General features: G+C 41.6%; 1 protein-coding gene and 1 non-coding gene across 2 annotated transcripts in view; both read left to right on the forward strand.

Moving 5' to 3' along the window:
• The window catches only part of htr1d (5-hydroxytryptamine (serotonin) receptor 1D, G protein-coupled), a 79,901-nt gene that overhangs the window by 10,627 nt on the left and 51,419 nt on the right, over positions 1–17,855 (forward strand). The window lies entirely within an intron of this gene.
• On the forward strand, positions 12,972–13,042 carry trnag-ccc (transfer RNA glycine (anticodon CCC)). Its single transcript has one exon. It is a non-coding gene; the product is annotated as a tRNA-Gly (tRNA).

Raw genomic sequence — 17,855 nt, forward strand, 5'->3', positions numbered from 1 at the left:
CCTTTCATCCCTGTGAGATTAAAAAAAAAAAAAACCCGGTGAAATACAATCAACGGCCACCTGACAGCATTAGAGGTGGGAGACGAGAACAGACCAAACTCACTGATCCTTTTCTCACCGATAGAGAGAAGTCACGAGAAGCTCCTGATTGGACCGTTTGCGGGGATCACAACAGCGGAGGCATCGCGGTGGATAGGTGTGACTGCTGGAAGACAGCAGGGCGTAGGCATCGAGGTGACCCTGGGTGAAGGGGTTTCTTTAGATTTGATTTAATTTCATGATTATTTCTAAATATTGATTTTTCCTTGCTTTTCTTCTTCTTTTACAAACCTGTCCCGGGCCGAAATTCACAACACATTTTAGCTAACGCAGATATACACGGGGGGTTCTCGACTCACGATTCCTACCGTGCGACGTAACTCGATTGTCGTACCTGTGTCACTCACCTACGTGCGGTAACATTGTAATCAAGGACACAAGAACATCAGAATAGTCAGATTTTTGATTGCGATTAGCGTTAGCAAAACATCAGAATAGTCAGATTTTTGATTGCGTTTAACGTTAGCAAAAAAAAATACACACATGAAATAAAGCGAATGTAGCACCATCCAATGTGTGGCGTACGACTGTTACATGTAGACAAGGGCGCCCCCTGTATTTCACTTTAGCCGTGCTGAATTAAGGCCGTGCTTGTAATGATATTTTGAGCATGTGGTGAATTAGTCTGTTGTTATTGGTTTGTGTCGTGACAGCCGGACGGTGTTGACTATTGTTTGGTGTTTTTAAATGAGCTTCTGTTTTTGTTTTAATGTCTGGAACTAACGATGAACATTTCATCTGGAAAGACTATTCAGTTACACGACGGTCTAAATAACGTGAGCTAAACACATACGTGTGTAACAGGCAAACAACATGTTCCTGATCTTGTGCCACGTTCCTGAATCCGATCGTCCTCTGCAGCTTTTCTAAACAATCGTCTCCGGACTCACCACCAGCATCAGTTCCAGTATTATGTGATACATTTTTCAAATCCAGTAAAAGACACTTTGAAATATAGGGACCAGCCAAACTGCCTTCAAAAAAAGTTGGTCTGAAGTCTTTTATATTTGTTTTACACAAGGGTCTTGCCCTTTTGTGCACTTTTTTTTTTTTTTTTTTGTACAGTACCCTGGACGGATGTACTTTCAGCATTTTTAAGTGGAAGCTTACAGAGCAGAGGGTGGGAAAAAAAGAATAAATCCACCTACAGAAGTTGAGGCATGGAGCAGCGACAGAGCGGGAGGGAAGAGCAGAGAGAGTGGGAGAGTCTAGAATGGGAGGGAGTTTTCAAAGAGGTTTTTTTTCTGCTGGGGTGTTCGAAGGCCACAGTATTTCATCCGTTTTCTCATTAGTCATACTTCCTTCTGCCTGCTCACGATTTGACTGAATAATAACACACACTGTCTCTGTTTTGACTTCAAACGAATGATCATAAATTAAAGATGAGGAGAATTTAGACAAAAGTCCTAAAGTCTGGCGACTTATTTGGAACGTTCCCAATAAGTCAAAAGGAATAAAAGCAAATAAGGACAGGCGGACGGGCGGCGGCGAGACGATGTTCCTGCCGCGGTTGTCTCCCCCAGATTGAGTTCCATTTGGTAGTACGCTTGTGTCCTCGTGGATGCTGGAACTCCCCAGTGGATGTCCATTAACACCTTAAATACCTCAAGCTTTGTCTTGAGGTCTCACAAACCAAATCCGGCGTCCGCACAATCAGTCACAATCCTGACACGGGGGGCGCTGTGGGATTTAATCAGGCTGTTGAACCTCAGGTCCCTGAGGCGAAGCTTGTGAGCGGTGGCTTAGTGAGAAGAAATTCTCCCAGCAGGAGCTTTGGCCCAGGCACCGCTGCCACTGCAGCTGCACTGTAGAGGTGGATTTGTGTCATTTTTGGGTTGGATGCAGGGAACTGCTGTCCACCTCTCAGCTTTAGCCTCGAGGCGGTCTCAAACACCGGACGGAAAAGGAACAGGAAAGGCATAAAGAGGCACCGGGGTAGCCACCGAACACAGGCTGAGGACTGATGTGACCCCAGCTGTGGCCACTAGAGGTGGGCTTTCTGTGAAGTAGACTTCAGAACTGGTTAAAAAAAAAGAAAAAGAATAAGACAGTATTTTCCACAACTCCAACAAAGCACAGGTTTCATATGTTTTTCTCCGTCATGAAGCGAATCCTGCCCTAATAATTCATTTTCAGCCTGAAACACAGACTGCGTCACATCTGCGGTTTCTGATTCATCACACCACATAAGGTAGAACGTTTTAGCCTCGGTTCCACACGTGACTCGTCTCCTCTGCGTCGTACATCGAACGTGTGTGAAGGTATGGAAATCTCTGCAGCTTTATGGGGGTCATTTGTTTCCTCCGTCCTCCAACAAGACATCTTGCTCCATATAAGAGAGGAAATGAGGCAGATTCTTCCTCACCCTGCCTCCCTGCGGGGCCTCAGCCTGTCAGGGGTGTTAGATTGGGACAGCCACCTGGTTCTCACTCGTCTCCCAGAACCTCATATTATTATTATTATTATTATTATTCATTCACTGATATCAGTAAAAGATACGTTTTTACAAGACACATTCCGATGTTCCCTGTCGCCAATGTTGATGGTTTTTATGGGACCGTGATAATGTGATTGGCCCAGACGGGCTGTNTAGATAAGTGTCTTTTAATTAACGGAATCTTATTTAAAAGAGAAATATTTTTTAGTGGGTAATAACTGATTGTAGTAGTACCAAAAATCCCATCAGAACAGACCGTACAGTAGATCGTACGTAGGAAGTGGGTGCGAACGTAGATTTTAAAAATTCACCTTAAGGTGCAGTTCTGGGAGCAATACCACCACTGGCCTGCAGGGGCTCCTCTACAATACTCTTTCTTTTCTTGTGTAACCTGACTTTCTTCGGCCAGGTTGTATCATCTGAGATCGAGCTGAAAGGAAATACTTGATAAAGTATTTGTGGTGATGTAGTAAACTCGTGGAGTACTGAAGTAAAGATCAGGAACACTGACCAAAGATTAGGAATTACCCTCGATGTTTTAGGATGTATCTGTCCAGACAAACTTTAATGTTTTATGTGGCATCATTAACAGGCGTTCTGTGTCACTCTGAAAGAGCAGTTTCCTAGTTGGTCACCACAGCGCCACCATCAGGTCATTATTTGATGGAGTTTGATTTGAGTTTGATTTGATGAAATCCATCCATTAAAACTAAAACTGAGAAAATGGATCATATGATGGATGTACTCTTATGTAGTACTTTGAGTACCGTCAAATCTAGTTTTGCTAACATTTAACCTTAACATTTAGCCTGAACCAGGTACCAGTCCTTCGTATCTGTTTTTCCTCTAACCCTTTCCTGTGGACCGTCCAGAGTAGGACGTGATGAAACGGAGGGATACTTCTAGAAACGTAAACAAGCGATGAATAGCGTGTGCTCTATTCCTCCCCCATCTCTCTCTCTCCTACTCTCGCTCTCTCTCTCTCTCTGCAACGCTGGGCTTCACATCAGAACAACAGGGCGTCTGCAGGAGGCTACATCATGTTGAGCCTTTAGGCAGCAGCAGCAGCAGCAGCAGTCAGAACTGAGGGAAGATTACAGCTCAAAAAACTCCTTGTATAATTCATGTCATGTCTGTAGCCTTTCACTCTGTCCATTTTAATAATACATTCACTCTGCTTCCCTCACCCCGACTTCACCAAGAAAAAAAAAACCCTCAAAGAACAGTGAAGGAAAAAAAAACCCACGTATGTTGGAGTATGTAAATGTGGCAACAGGCCGGGTTTAATTACATTCACACACAGATGAGAACTACAGTATATATGTGTACAGTACGTATAGTACGATAAGCTGCTTGGACCAGAAAAGTACATTTCCATGTAAGGCTCATGTTCTAACGCTAACGATCTTAGCTTAGGATTTATCTTTCAGCATGATGATGATCGAAGTATTCAAAAGTATAGAATACGACTTCACCAAACCCACCACACTCCTTTTCTAATTGGGTCAAATTATTTAGTAAAAGAAAAAAGGAGATATCTTGTATTTTTGGCTATATGCTAACAATCGCTAGCAGTACACGAACAATACAGTAACATGGAGTGAAAGACTTACGACTCTAAAAACAAATCCGTTATTTGAAAATCAGTTGTTTCAAATTTCTTTAAAATAATGTAAAAATGACAGAACTTACGTGGCTAGTCTCCGCGGAGACGTGGCTAAGTTACATGTAACTTTGTTCTTTGTTTAGATGGCAGCTCGGCATCCTTGCGTGCACACTACCGCCCTCTACATATAAATTTGACAAATTAAAAAAATTGCTAAAGCTTTCTCCATTGTGAAATGTTTCAATCACTTCCAAGAGAAATTGTAATTCCAAAAAAAAAATCATGTCACAACTGATAAACACAACCCCAAGAATTTATTTTATGGTTTAACATGTGAATGTAACATTTGCAGTATTGTGGCCATTATAAAGGGAACATTCCTGATTCTTATTGTGAAAATGTTGACAGAATAACACAGCGCCTCAAAGGAAAACCACATAATTCAAGTCAAATATAATTAAAATTCTCGATGCCGTAAAAAAAACAAAACAAAAAAAAACAGTTGTAGCTGACGAACCAAGGATTTTTTTTTCATTCCGTTTATCCAGTGACATTATGAACGTTATGAATAAATACAAAGCAGCTCCCCTTAACCTGAAGTGACGAAGATTCATTAGCACGACACTTCTGATGTTATCTGCATGGGAATGGAACCATTACGCAACTTATCTCTCACACCTGCCTCCGTCATCTGAGAGGTTATTCCAGCAGGTCACGTGTGCAGGAAGCTGGATCGTCCATTACTCACACGTCTGACTTTCACTTAATTGGGTGCTTAAGACAAGTGTCTGTGTGATGTACTGCAGCTCGGCTGATGTGATTTGCCGAAGCTGCGGCGCCGATGGCGGCGCTGCCATTTGAAAGGTAATAAATAGTGTACTCTACAACAGGGCTACTAAAACGTTGGATCACCACGAGAGAAACGGGACCAAACATTTTTTTTGTGGCTAATAACATTTGAACCAAAACATCAATTAAATGAAATTGCCAATTAAACCGTGGTTTTCAGTAGGAAAAAAGCTCTGAGAAGGACGGGTTGCTACGAGGTAAACCGCTTCCCACTTGCCGACACAGAAGTGATGCATTGTGGGTTGCATGTTGCTAGGCTACAGTGAGTGTTTCATTCTTGGTCTCTTTGACCATAGGAACGTCTGATCATACGCTGATTTGGATTTTCTCAGTTTCTCTCCTTGTGCTTAAAATGACTGTAGACTGGACCACTCGAAGGTTGTCTCTGGGCCACATGTGGTCTGTGGCCCACTGTTTGAATAGTCCAGCTTTACAGAAGCCATCTTTTTATGTCTGTTTTGGGTTGCATGTTGCTAGGCTACAGTGAGTGTTTCATTCATGGTCTCTTCGACTGTTGGAATTTTGATTACATGTCGATTGGGATTCTTTCAGTTTGTACCTAAAATGATGGTACACTGGGCCACTCGGAGGTTGTGTCTGGGCCACATGTGGCAAACTTTTTTTAACTTTAAATGACATATTTTGACAGCGGTTGGGGTTGATACTTATAACTGTTGTGTGATTGGTCAGAATTAGAAGTAGGCGTGTTTATCTCTGGTATTGATTATGTATCCTGTCAAATTCCCACAAGGCTTGTTTTCTTGATTATTTTTTTTACAAGGTACGACATGTCCTGATCAGACTATTAATTTTTTATTTTTGTTCTCCTCACCTCACCAAAAATAAAAAATAAAAAAAAATCCTTGGTTATTGTGGAGAACATGTCAGTCTGTTCCTCCAGTCATATTTCGCGTCTCTGAGAAAGTTCATTTCAGGAAACACAGAGATAAGATTCTTTTGAGAGAAAACAAATTCGGCAGGCGTAAATGTCCAATGTTTGATGTGTTTGTTGTCCAACAATACAACAGGACATGTAATGTTCCAGTGCAGAGGTAGAACATGATGTGTGTGTGTGTGTGTGTGTGTGTGTGTGCACAGCCCTGAGGGGGAATTCATTTGTTCTCGTCCTCCCACCTCTGCTGCTCCCTCGCTTTTCTCTCTCTTCTTATTTGAAATGTACAGGTGTGCCTCACTGGGATCTTTCCACTCAGTGCTGGGTCAGAACTGCCTGTGTGGACACGTGAAGACTGCTGATTCCTCTCAGGCGCTAATTACTCGTACTGAGGCAGTACTTAACGTCGTTAACTCACTGGAAGGTCACCGGTTTGAATCCAGCTTCGTCTTAAATGCAGATTGGGGATTAGATTAATTGGAGACTCTAAAGGTTAGCCTTATCCTGGGATGTGCTCCCTGCTAGCGCGTGTTCAAAGGACGTCCACATGATGGTCTATGAAGTGGTCGTCTGCCTTTTCCCATACTGATCTGAGTGGCTGCAGGTTCAGTCCAGAGTCCACACATGGAACCTCTGCCTGACAGACAACAGCAGAGAGTTTACCATCAAGGACAAACAATGTCAGGATTTTAGGATCAAATTTATCTTTATTTTTTAGTGTGTTTTGTTTCTTAATGTTTTTTGTTTGTCTTTTTTCAGTTCTTGGACTTGTTGGTTTTCAATCTTCACACTTCCTCCTTGAATTTTGATGGAGTGTGACACTAACAGTTTGACCAGTGTGTGTTTTTTTAGTTGGATGCTGTTCCATGTTTGTTGCTTCTATATTTGCAGTTATTGACAGGACTCTGGTGAGCAGCGCTGTGTCTGGAGTGGTTTAAAAATGAAGCTGGTACAGAGTGAAGTCTCACTTTCTGTTTCATTTTTATCCATCGTATTGGAAATATCTCTCCAGTGTATTAGTGTGTGTAGTTAACACTAATCATTTTGAGTGGTTCTCAACTATTTTCTGGGAGCCCCTCACCTGATCGTGCCCCCCAGGGGAGCCCGCCCCACTATTTGAAAAGTACTGAATTAAGTAAACAATAAGTAAAAAATTAATTGAGTAAAGTTGACTCTACTGTATGTTGTTTTTCCATGTATTTTGGCCACGATCTAAAGAAACTGTTTTTGAGTTGATAAAAGTTTAGTCTATTTATTTTTCTTCTAATGTAGATATAATCTTTATATTTTCTAACTCATTTCGATCTGTTTGACCGAATCTTTTTCTGCTTCTGGTTCAATGACCATAGTAGGAAAAGGTTGACCTTGTTTTGTTGTATCCAAGTAGTTTGCAGTGTATTAATATCATTAAAAAGATAAAACTTACACACACACTTAAAACAAACAATTTTTTTGAACTTTTGTTTGATTAAAGTCCAAATTTAACATTTCTACAGATCAGAGGTTTGTTCCATCTTTGAATCAAAATACAAAAGAGATTTTTTTTTAAGGGGTTTCAGTTGGAGAACTTTCCCGCCTAAATCCTCACAGACACAGATTCCTGCTCCTGTCTCCAGCCTGAAAAACCTCAGAAAGAAATACTTCACAGCAATTGTAAAGATGATGTGTGAACACCTCTGGGCTGTCCGTTCTATCCACTAATCCACTAATCCTGCAGGCCCACAAACACAATGACAGATGAGATTTAGTGCTGGCGGAGGGAAGAGAGAGGCGCGCGCGTGGTCGCAGTTGATTTATTTCCTTTTGATTTGTGAAGGCCAGCCTGATAAGTGGAAGGGAGTAGTTCTTTGAAGTGCCAAGGAGACTGTAAAGCTGCTGCTGCCGCTAATCAAGACTTTAGCATTCACAATGGTTAATGTGATAAATGTGAAAGGAGCTGCTCCTGCCGAGGGACTTGTCATTCAGCCCCGAACACTCCTTTGTAGCTCAGTGATACAGAAAACACCTCAGGACGTGATGTCTGTGTTGGAGCTGAACCGGCAGCTGTAGTCGGCGGCTCTCGCTCAGTCTGGAGTCAAGTAGACAAGTAGACCGAGCCGCGCAATTAGTCTGACGCTACAATTAATTAGCTTTTGATGACCTGCTATAGACGGTGGATGGAAAACAATCGCTGACTCGTGCGTTTTCCTTTCTTGTGTGTTGTGAGATGAACCTTGTATTTGTGTTCAGCAGAGGTTCATGTCCACAGTGGTGTCTGTGGAGGTTCTCAGTCATCCAGGTCATTTAATCCAAAAATAGTTACATCGAGGGCAACTGGACGAGCAGGTTTTTTTTTTTTTAAGACGTTTCACCTCTCATCCAAAGAGGCGTCTTCAGTTGGCTCTCACCACACCTCCACCCTCCACCCCCCCTTTCTGCAACGACCCTCGTTACAGGTATGCAGCCTCTCTGAGGATAAATACCAGAATTTCCCAGTAGTCAGTCAGAACTGAAGAAGCCTTTTGGATGAGAGGTGAAACGTCTTAAAAAAAAAAAAAAAATTCTTCGTCCAGTTGCCCCCCATGTAACTATTTTTGGGTCCAAAGTGATGGTTGTAATTTTTTTGTTTTTTGCAAAATGACAATGACGATCCCTAAACTGAGTCCCGGGCCTTATATTTACATTCAAATACTCTAGAACCAGTCATGTACTCCTCAGTGTTGTGATTTTTTTTCTACTCTAGTTGAGCGTCTAACTGCCCTCACAGGTAGTTTCCATTTGTTAACAATGTCAGCAGTTTGACAGTATTTCTACATCTGGGACAAAGACAGGATTAAAGCATACTGTAGGATGTGTTCAGTTCAAAGAGGAGCATTTTAATAAAACACATGAAATAACACATTAGTACAAATGTCTTTACTTAAAGACTCCATTTATTTATATGTAGATGCAGTAATATGGCTGTGGAATATCGGAGTTCAAACTCTCTGGGCTGAGAGAGGAAAACAGAAGAGAAAATATCAGTAGAACATGTTGATGCCAGAGGTCGAAGAAGAATGACAGGATTGTTTTGATCTTTAATGACTCGAGATGTGGTAACCGTGGTGATGTGACGGGAGGTCGACGCAGTCAATATGCAGCTGACACGTCAATTCGTCAATCTGGTCCAAAATCTGAGGAAGGCCTGCAGGATATTTTAGAGCGATGGAGATTTTAAGTGACGGTGAGATGTAGCTAATGAAGAGACGGTTGAGTGTATGTATAACATACATATTCATCAGGTCAGGTCCATCAGTGCAGCACTTAAACAAAAAATGAGAAAAAAAAAGAAAACAGCTGGTGGTAATTTCACTGAAGCGTGTCGCCCTGCGAGCGGTGACACTTAATTTGCTGCCTTCGCTGTAAAGGAGCTTTTGTAACCTGTCTTTCCATCTCAGCATCTCAAATCAAATCAGATCAGTTTGAAAGAACCCTTCAGGCCAAGAGGGTTCCAGCTTCTCAGATGCAGCGCCTCCAGAAATTTCCGCTTGAATGTCGTGATGATGGAGACTGTTTGCTTATANNNNACCCCCGTATAAGATAACACTGCTCGGATGAAGTGGAACGGCTGAAAATAAGCAAACATCCAAACAGTCCCTGCAGCACACGTTTCAGAAAGGGCTCCGCGGTTAATGGAACGGAATGAAATAAATATTGTTAACTGCAGTGCTGGGTGGGCGAAAATCGCCACGCGGGACAATTTAGCTACCAAGAAGTATGCGGTGGTCTCTAAATAAACAGCTCATAATAATGGTGCAATCTAATTAGAGGTTATCTAATACCCGTTGGCAGCCCGCCTGTATATATACCACTCCAAATACTTTCCCAGAGCCGTACTGTAATTGCTGCTCAGTCAACTGTTAACGTTCAATTACTGATAATGACTTCTGCTGTCTCTCTCCAGTCATTGCAAAAACGGGCCTCAAGGGCTGATTGGCTATTTGTAAAACAGTCAGCGTTTGGAAATACCCGGAGGACCGTTAGTATCTGCTTACAGCGACAAACACTCACAGCACCTGCACAGAACCTGAACAGCTTGAGGTCGCATTTGCACAGTGAAGCCAGAAGCCTTGTGTATTCACCGCACCACACCGCGGGTCTCGAGGGTCAGTGGGTTGACAGGCTGCCATATAAGGTCAGGGTCATCGAGTCTTTAGATCTCTTTAGTGTGGCGTGTTATTGACATCCCTCAGAGGCTTGTAGCACCATCGACCTCCTCATGTGGGTGACAAAGGCAGGGACAAGGACAAGTAAGTACAAGACAAGTACTGGAAGATTCTGGAAGATTCTCACCTTGTTGGTGAGAATCATTGAGATTGAGATTGTGAAGTAAAGTTGACAGGTACTGCACTGAAGAGTGTCTCGGCCTGAACTGCAGGAGGAAGACGTACGGAAATGAAGTCTTTTGTTATATCTATCTGTCTATCCATCCATCCGTCCATACATCCATCCATCTATCTATTTATCGATTCATCCATCCGTCCATACATCCATTCATTCATCTGTCATCCATCCATCCGTCCATCCATCCATCCATCTATCTGTCATTCATTCATCTATCTATTTATCGATCATTCATCTGTCCATCCATCTATTTATCGATTCATCCATCCGTCCATAAATTCATCCATCCTTCCAGCCATCTATCTATCTATTTATCCCTCCATCCATACGTCCATACATCCATCTGTCATCCATCCATCTATTTATCTATTTATCGATTATTCATTTGTCCATCCATTTATTTATTGATCGATCGATCCATCAATCTATTTATCAATCCACCTATCCATCCGCTCCTCTGTCCGTCCATCAATCCATGATGAAGGACATGATGTAAATGTCTGTAAACCTCGCAGATGTGAAGGATACTATACCACGTATGCAGATGATCTTTAGTGTTCCTAGAGTTCACGCAAACGACGATGCAGTAACTGTACTTGTACTGCAGCGTCTTCAAAAGAAACGGCTTTAATGAGTTTGACTTTCAGATCCATTCTTCTTGATGTTCTGATCTTCAGTTTGGGTGAAGTGATGCAGAATAGCTGTAAAATATCCAATAATTAACTAATAATACTACTACTGGCACAAACCTCAGGGTTGGCGTTCGGCTTCCTACATACCTTCAGATCGAGCTGCTGTTGGAATAACAGCTCCATGTGTTTGTACAACATTGTGTTGGAGACACGTGGTGGAGTCGGAGTGGGAGGGGGGGGGGGGGGGGGGTGAAAAAGTACTTTATTCATCACTTGTACTTAGCAGCAGTTGCAGTTTCCGTTCCGTCCTATCCGTCGTCGCCAACTGTTTTCTCTGCTGACACTCGGAGAATAAATTCACACTGCTTTAATATTTCATTCTCATTTGGCATTGTGCAGAAAGCTGGCACGGAACGATGCTTTAAAGCTGTGGGGAAACAGTACGGCATCAAGAACGGAGTGAAAACTGTTTTTGTGTTTTACATGGGAGAAGTTTGTTGGTTTATATTAGGAACAGTATCTTCTGGCACCTCCAGAGTCAGAGCGGTGTGAGGCGTGTACTGATGAGTACATTCACTCATACTCTTTCAATTTTCTGTTTTCTTTTTTTTTTTCTCTCTCCCTCACCCTCGCTCCCAGATAAATGCTTTGATAGATAAAAGCTGACAATCTCTTCAGAGAGAAGTGGATGAAGATCATCACCCCTCGTGGAGGAATTTCAAGGGTGATTTCACTCACTTTAGACTCTATTTAGTTCATTACGGCCTCCTAACACCGACTGTAATGGATTGTGTTTTCTGGAGGTCAGGAGACGGCTTCTTGTGGACGGTCCCTCGAACTGAAGTTTCATCTAATTCAATTATGACGAACTTTTATGATATACATTTAATAAATTCAGTTAGTCGGCATTTCTGTCTGCTCCGTATTTAATCATTTTTCATCAGACACACAGTCTGAGTCCAACCCCGAGCCACATGGTAGATTTTTTCAGGCCAGTCATCTCTACATTTGAAGAACCGATTTAAACATGACTTACTCTTAGGTTGTTTTAGCCAATGATTTGTTTGTGTATTGTCTAGTTTAATATAATTTTAACAGTTGTACCACACTTAAAGTTGTTTTTTTTCTCATTGGAGTACTTCAGGAAAAACTGTTCCTGTGGTTCTCCAAATGTTTTCCGAACTTTTCATTCAAAGCTTTTACTTTCAAAACCATCCATCCATCCATTTTCATCTGCTTATCCGTTACCGGGTTGCGGGGGCAGCAGTCTCCACCCAAATCACATTGCACCGTACCAAACCTTCCTGTGGGTGGTGAGTCCACTGGAAGGTACCAACCGCCCTAACCGGGATTCGAACTTGCCCAGGAGGTGAACCCTGGGGTTCCACACCATGACAGAGACATTGCCTCTGGGCCAAAGCGCCACTACTTTCAAAACCTACTAAACTATTCTTTTTGAAATAATGAAACTATTTAAACTGCCCTTATTCCTACTGACAAAGGGAATAAAATTCCAAATCTGTCCCCATTACTGCAAAAAAATAAAGACAAAATTAAATTAATTAATTTAAATTAATTTGCCCTGCTGCGTCCACCCTACAATAACTCCATGTCATCAGGGGAATCGCCCTCCTGTTTGGGAACCATAGCTTTTAATGATGAAAACAACAACAACAATTCAGCGAGAGTCATGAGGAAATGTCTTTTACATTCAGTCCTAGTGTCTGAAACTGAAGACAACTCGGTACCAGGAAGTGTTGCTCCCTTTAGACTTAAACCCCTGAGAAACATCAGCCACAGATCACACACACACACACACACACACACACACACACACATCCTTGTTTTCTGTGATGAAAACCCACAGCAGGTGCTGGAGAACGTTGAATCTAGTGAAGTCCTGAGGATTTGATGGATTTGTTCAACATGCAGTGAAGTCTGGAGTCTGACGACGTCGGTGTTTCAGAGAAGGGAAGAAGAATGAAACAGAACGGTGTTCGTTTTGAAAACGCAGATAGAACTCCTAATAGTAATCTGACCCACTTTTACTGGTTAATGGTACAGCTGTGTTCATGTCAATGGTTTCTGTAGGTGGCGCCGCTGGTGTAGGGGTATCATGCAAGATTCCCATTCTTGCAACCTGGGTTCGATTCCCGGCCGGTGCACTCCGTCCTTAATTTTTTGAGCAGATAGATGGAGCGTTTGTTTAAACTAAGATAAATGACATGTGAAAGTCATGCATAAAAACTAAAATGCTAAAATGTTTTTAGCCCTTTCTATAATTTGGAAAAGTTTAACGTGCTGAATTAAAATGCTGAACGGGCCACATCCAGCCCCCGGGCCTTAGTTTGCTTATGCCTTTGCTAAGGGATTCATAAAGATCAGTCAGGTTTTTTACCCTGAAAATCTAACCTAAACCTAACCCCAGCTGCTGTGAGCCAATTATTTTATTTGTATTATTTGTGCTCAGGCTTAAAATGTTAAAACATTTAATAAATGCCTGTCTCTAAAAAAATATCTCTTCAGCAATTCCTTAAACTCTTATTTCCTGGCAATAATCTGTATTTTATTTTAGTCCAGGATTTTAACATTCATTGCATTCAAGTTAAAAAAATAAAATAAAACACGACACTTTCATGCTTTGCTGATGTTGACTCCACCTCTGGGATCAGTCACACACAGGCGATGAAGCTGTGTCTCCTACGTTGTGCCTGAAGGAGCATCATCTCCCGTCTTTTCCTCTATCTCCTGTAAGTGGCGCCGTCTAGATTTACATCGCAGTTGAACTCGGCTGCTGATGCTGAGCTAACACGCTATAAGACCTGCTTCCTCTGTACTTCCTGTCCTTGGAGGAAAAACTCCCATCTGTCTCTGTCTCTCTCTCTGTCTCTCTCTCTCTCTCTCTCTCACCTAACTCAGCCTAAACCTGCAGAGCCTCCGTCACACTCCTCGCTCCGGCTCCTCCATCCTGAGGGGACAGAAGGGCTCAGAGATGGAGAGCTGGAGAAAGAAAAAGAAATGGGAAAAATATCTTTTCAGTTATTTTTACAGTCAGCAGCTCTCGGTTAAAACCAACAATAAAGTCAAGGTTGACAATGCACTGTACTTGACAACAGAATAGGCACAAAAACACTTTCTTCTTCTAACGCGACTTTTTATTCCCCCAGAACTCAATGAATTCCATTCTACTACTAATACTTTTTTTTTGACTGTCTTTAAAAAGCCACTGGTGTCAGACAAACAACCAGGTCTTTCCCACTGCTCTCACCTCTGGGGAATAACAACAAATGAAACACAAAGAAGTCATTTGAAAAGTTAGTTTGAGGAAGAACTGAAGTGTTAGCAACGATTTTGTTTGAAGGTGAAAAAGTACATGTGGTAAATATTTTATCTTTTATTTTACGCCATGTAATTAAGATATTTGTGTTTTGTGTGTTTCCCTTCAGGCCTCGCACAACCGCATTGATTTTTTTTTTTTTAATGATTTTTTTATTCACCTTTTTTAGAGTCAATGCCGTTCTTTCTTTGAAGAATGAGATGTTTTTATTCTTACGGCATTATTTCTATTTCCTTCTGGAAACATTGATTTCCCCCTGTTCAGAACAGTGGTGCAGTGTATTCAGTATGAGCCTTAAACCTAAACAAGGTTAAAGAAACATTTCTTTTTAATATGAAGACAATAGCTCTAATGAGAGAGGATTCATTTTTGGACTGTACTGCAGTAATTCCATACATAATAATCCGACATTTTCAGACGTTTTGTTTCACATTATTCTGCCTTTTGTCTCCACTGGCTAATACCACTTTTGTGTGTGTTTTCTTTTCTTTTTTTTTTCTCCACTCGTTGTTCTGGACCTCTGTGACCACAGTGAATCACAACCGGTTCCATCTGGCACAACAAACCCACCTGCAATAACAGTGACTGTTTGCTTGTATTTTTCCAGTAAAGCTGTACTGCACTCTCCGATTACAAAATACTTCACCCCGGAGCTCGTCTGTGTATCACCATCAGGACGGACAAATGTTGCCTTTCGTGTGAATTTCGAGACAAAGGTTTAGAAATCAGAGCTGAATTGTGGTTTAAAACAAACTCTGTTACCTGGAAGAAAAAAAAGAGAATAATTAGCGATGGTTGCCGGGACGAGAGGAAGGATGGAACAAACCTCCCCGTTCCTCTGTGTCTTTGACAGACCGTGTCACGGGTATAAATGTTCCCTGAGTGGCTCACCTTTGGTTCCCAGTGAATAAGTGATCAGGCTGACAGTGTGAGGGAGCGGAATACCTGCCTGTGGTGAAGGACTCTTCCTCCCACACGGAGAACTGGATGTATGGAAAACAGAGAAAGAGGGTGAGAGCGGGGGCAGGGCGCGGGGTGATGAAAGTTTATAGTGGAAGATGACAGGAAATGATGGAGTACCGTATCCTCCTGGAGTATGTGCATAAAAACCTGATTTCTCTGACTGTTTTCTAGAAAAAAAGAGTAGAGCTTTCATCCAGGTGCGTCAGCTCAAATATAATTTTTTTCATTTATTTGAACTCGATTTCTATTCATGAAAGTGAAAGAATACAATATTTTATTCATGTGCAGGATTTTATATCATTTCAAAAATAATAATTTGTTGTTTTTTTAATTCTATCAGTCTTTTTTTTTTAATCAATTACTAGACATTTCAGGCGACCTCATTTGAATTCCAGGCGACCCCACATCGGGTGGCGACCCCAAGGTTGAAAAACAGTCTTAGAGAGTAGTTTTCAATGCAGAGCCCTCGTTCAGGTCAGTCTGATCTGACGTTGAAGTCTCCCCTAATGCATGCTGGGAGTTGAGATGGTTATTCAAGCTCTCTGTGCTTCAGTGAAACTAAAACGTTTTCCCACCTGCAGGTCGTGTTAGTGACAACACGTGTATTTAATACATCAACTGTGTTTGTTGAGTGGTTGTACAGTGTACGTGCACTGGTGCTGGCTGCGCTCCGATGGTCGACGGCTGCAGCAGTGAACTCAGCTGTGAGTGAAATGTTGTCCATGACTTGTTGACATGGTAACAGAGATTTCCCCTCCGTCCTCAGTTCATACATCTCCACACTGACACATCAGCACATGTAGGCTTGGTGTAGCGGCCCACGTCGACTGCTGTGGGCTTCACCCTACCAGTGGACGTGACTGTATATAATTTGCCTGAAAAGTTGATCAGTCCACACATGTGTGAGGAATATTTAAAGGAATACTTTAAAACACGTGAGTCTTAGACTATTTTTTAATTTAATCTTTAACAAAATTGTTTTGTTTTTTTTCAAGAGAAATAGATTTTAGGTCCTTCCATTTCCTGGACGAGGCTGGTGAAGTGGCAAATAAATACTAATCAAATAGATTTGAATTAAAATTATATTTTTAATCCATCTTTGGTCCAGCAGATGTTAATTTTGAATGCCCCCGGCTCCAAAAATCTAAAATTGAAATTACAGTTTATAATTCTGCCTGCAGGGGGCTGCAGTATATATTGGCTATAGGAGCAGTGATGTTATGCATATAGACCAGCAGGGGGTCAGTGAGGGTCTGTGGTCCTGCTGATCAGGCTCAGAACTGTGGGGATGAAACTGCTCGTGTGGTCTGAGGTTTTGGTTTGAAAAGGACCTCCGTGCCCCCCCCCCCCCCTCTCCCCCCCCCCCCCCCCCTCAGTATTCTCTCTCTCTCTCTCTCTCTCTTTTACCCTCCCTCCATATTCATTAATGTGTAATACTGGTTTGTGATGAAGGACCATCTGTAAATGTGCTCCTGGTACAGAAGTCGGTGTTTATCTGAGTCATCAACAGCTGCAGCAACACAATCAACATGTTTTTTCTGCTAATTTAAAAAAATCTCTAATCAGTGATGGTGAATGTTTTGTGTTTGTTAGCTATTTTCCAATTTTCTAAAGTTTATTTTCTCACTGCTTCAAAACTAATTGGTTTGATTATAGATGAATGTTCAACCTGCGGCTCCACAGCTATTCTGGTTGTTTGTTTATTGTTAGTTTTATGGTTGGGAGACAGTATTGACTGTCCAGAATGAATTTTTTAGGTTTTAGTACCTTTTTCCTTTTCTTTTTTAAAATATTTCTATATTCTAATCTGCAGTTTTTCCATTTTTCAATTCCCAGATTTTATATTTTAATATTAAGATATGCTACATTTCCCCCGTGGGCTTCGTTGCTGTGATTGAAATTCCTTATTTGCAAAATTACAAATTTTCCCTTGTTCTACATTTGAATATTTTATTCATTTTCAATATTTAAATCTTTAAATTTTCTCATGTGCAAAATGGCAATATTTCCATTTTACATCTACATTTAACACACCATTGTTGTAAGTTCTGCTCTTTGTCATCTTTATTTTCCTACGGTACAAAGTCGTCAGAATATGAAGACACAGTCATGGACTTTCAGACAGTCTGATCGTCTGGTCCCCAAAGTTCTGACAGTCTAATTATCCACACTGACAGTAATGCTAAGAGCAGCCGATCATCATTATTATACTGTAGGGGTTTTCTTTTCTTTTTTTTTTTACAATTCCTTAACATTGTACACGACACAAAAGTTGTATTGAATTAGTGAATATATTTTATCACCTCCTTTTACAGTGTGTTCTCTGGAGTGGTCAGGAAATTATTCCTGTTTGACAACCTCATTGGCAATTAATCAGTGTCTACGCCCGCGTCGTGAAGTAAAAAGGATAATGGTTTTATTCTGTCTGGAATGAAATTAGCTGACCATGATTTCCTTCCATTAATCTTTCTGCTAACCTCTATCTGAAGGCAGGGCAACACCGAGGCTGCGGCGCCGCTCTGAGTTATAGGAACGCCGTCAGGGACGAATCTGTATTCACGACCGACGCCGCACCTTCACACCATTCACAGCACAGGCTGAAACAGCTGATGATCCTTTTAACTAAATCAGTGTGTGCGCGTGTGCGTGCGTGTGCATCACACAAAGGCGTCAAGAAC

This window comes from Cynoglossus semilaevis, chromosome 1 (assembly GCF_000523025.1).
Source record: "Cynoglossus semilaevis isolate Cse_v1.0 chromosome 1, Cse_v1.0, whole genome shotgun sequence".
Lineage (NCBI taxonomy): Eukaryota > Metazoa > Chordata > Actinopteri > Pleuronectiformes > Cynoglossidae > Cynoglossus > Cynoglossus semilaevis.